The sequence below is a fragment of the Micropterus dolomieu genome, linkage group LG09, assembly GCF_021292245.1.
Source record: "Micropterus dolomieu isolate WLL.071019.BEF.003 ecotype Adirondacks linkage group LG09, ASM2129224v1, whole genome shotgun sequence".
Taxonomy (NCBI): domain Eukaryota; kingdom Metazoa; phylum Chordata; class Actinopteri; order Centrarchiformes; family Centrarchidae; genus Micropterus; species Micropterus dolomieu.
In genome coordinates, this window is record NC_060158.1 from 3,826,688 (window position 1) to 3,829,187 (window position 2,500).

Genomic DNA, 2,500 nt, shown 5'->3' on the forward strand with positions numbered 1-2,500 from the left:
AGCAGTTTCCCTCTGCTTCCAGTCTTTGTGCTAAGCTAAGCTAGCAGTTTCCCTCTGCTTCCAGTGTTTGCGCTAAGCTAAGCGAGCAGTTTCCCTCTGCTTCCAGTCTTTGTGCTAAGCTAAGCTAGCAGTTTCCCTCTGCTTCCAGTGTTTGCGCTAAGCTAAGCGAGCAGTTTCCCTCTGCTTCCAGTCTTTGTGCTAAGCTAAGCTAGCAGTTTCCCTCTGCTTCCAGTGTTTGCGCTAAGCTAAGCGAGCAGTTTCCCTCTGCTTCCAGTCTTTGTGCTAAGCTAAGCTAGCAGTTTCCCTCTGCTTCCAGTGTTTGCGCTAAGCTAAGCGAGCAGTTTCCCTCTGCTTCCAGTCTTTGTGCTAAGCTAAGCTAGCAGTTTCCCTCTGCTTCCAGTGTTTGCGCTAAGCTAAGCGAGCAGTTTCCCTCTGCTTCCAGTCTTTGTGCTAAGCTAAGCTAGCAGTTTCCCTCTGCTTCCAGTGTTTGCGCTAAGCTAAGCGAGCAGTTTCCCTCTGCTTCCAGTCTTTGTGCTAAGCTAAGCTAGCAGTTTCCCTCTGCTTCCAGTGTTTGCGCTAAGCTAAGCGAGCAGTTTCCCTCTGCTTCCAGTCTTTGTGCTAAGCTAAGCTAGCAGTTTCCCTCTGCTTCCAGTGTTTGCGCTAAGCTAAGCGAGCAGTTTCCCTCTGCTTCCAGTCTTTGTGCTAAGCTAAGCTAGCAGTTTCCCTCTGCTTCCAGTGTTTGCGCTAAGCTAAGCGAGCAGTTTCCCTCTGCTTCCAGTCTTTGTGCTAAGCTAAGCGAGCAGTTTTCCTCTGCTTCCAGTTGCTGTGCTAAGCTAAGCTAGCAGTTTTCCTCTGCTTCCAGTTGTTGTGCTAAGCTAAGGTAGCAGTTTCCCTCTGCTTCCAGTCTTTGTGCTAAGCTAAGCGAGCAGTTTCCCTCTGCTTCCAGTTGTTGTGCTAAGCTAGGCTAACCACAGTCTGGACCTAACTCTGTACTAAACTCATAGAGATGAAACTGACCAACTTCTCATATGAAGAACAAGATGATTTACCAGAATGGTCGAGTTTGTTAAAGACCAATTGTCTCTCTTTCTCTCTCTACATACAGTACACTGTTTATATACTGTAAGTACGCTATATACTGTATGTACAACATATATACAGTACAGTCTATATTGTATATACAATATCAAGTTAGTTAACTTGTCATTATACAACAGCAGGTAGTACAACAAAATGAAAGTGTGTAGTCCCTCCATGCTACACAGAACTTAACTGATAATTAAATAACGGTCTCAGGAAAAATAGTTAGGAGTAGCACAATGCTCTGTATTTGTATAGCGCCTTTCTAGTCTTTTCGACCACTCAAAGTGCCTTTTACACTACATCTGCATTCACCATTCATACACTGAGCCTAAGTGCTCAAACAAAAGCTAGCATTCACACACTGCCAGCCGCCAGGGGCAATTTGGGGTTTAGTATCTTTCCCAAGGACACTTCGACATGCAGCCTGGGGGAGCCGGGGATTGAACTGCCGACCTTCCGATTAATGGCCAACCAGCTCTATCTCCTGAGCCACAGCCACCCCAACGGGCCCATTAGGAGGCTGATTTCCAGATTAAAGAGTCCTTGGACCGTTAGGAGGCTGAACTCCAGATTAAAGAGTCCTGAGACAGTTAGGAGGGTGAACTCCAGATTAAAGAGTCCTGAGACAGTTAGGAGGGTGAACTCCAGATTAAAGAGTTCTGAGACAGTTAGGAGGCTGAACTGCAGATTAAAGAGTCCTGAGACAGTTAGGAGGCTGAACTCCAGATTAAAGAGTCCTGAGACAGTTAGGAGGCTGAACTCCAGATTAAAAAGTCCTGAGACAGTTAGGAGGGTGAAATCCAGATTAAAGAGTTCTGGGACCGTTAGGAGGCTGAACTCCAGATTAAAGAGTCCTGAGACAGTTAGGAGGGTGAACTCCAGATTAAAGACCGTTAGGAGGCTGAACTCCAGATTAAAGAGTCCTGAGACAGTTAGGAGGGTGAACTCCAGATTAAAGACCGTTAGGAGGCTGAACTCCAGATTAAAGAGTCCTGGGACCGTTAGGAAGCTGAACTCTAGATTAAAGACTGTTAGGAGGCTGAACTCCAGATTAAAGACCGTTAGGAGGCTGAACTCCAGATTAAAGACAGTTAGGAGGCTGAACTCCAGATTAAAGAGTCCTGGGACTGTTAGGAGACTGAACTCCAGATTAAAGAGTCCTGGGACCGTTAGGAGGCTGATTTCCAGATTAAAGAGTCCTGAGACCGTTAAGAAGCTGAACTCCGGATTAAAGAGTCCTGAGACAGTTAGGAGGGTGAACTCCAGATTAAAGACCGTTAGGAGGCTGAACTCCAGATTAAAGAGTCCTGAGACAGTTAGGAGGGTGAACTCCAGATTAAAGACTTCTGGGACCGTTAGGGGCTGAACTCCGGATTAAAGAGTCCTGAGACAGTTAGGAGGGTGAACTCCAGATTAA

At 46.4% G+C, this 2,500-nt stretch overlaps 1 protein-coding gene across 3 annotated transcripts in view; it reads left to right on the top strand.

The window, feature by feature from the left end:
* The window catches only part of LOC123977113 (atrial natriuretic peptide receptor 1-like), a 57,250-nt gene that overhangs the window by 49,366 nt on the left and 5,384 nt on the right, over positions 1–2,500 (top strand). The window lies entirely within an intron of this gene.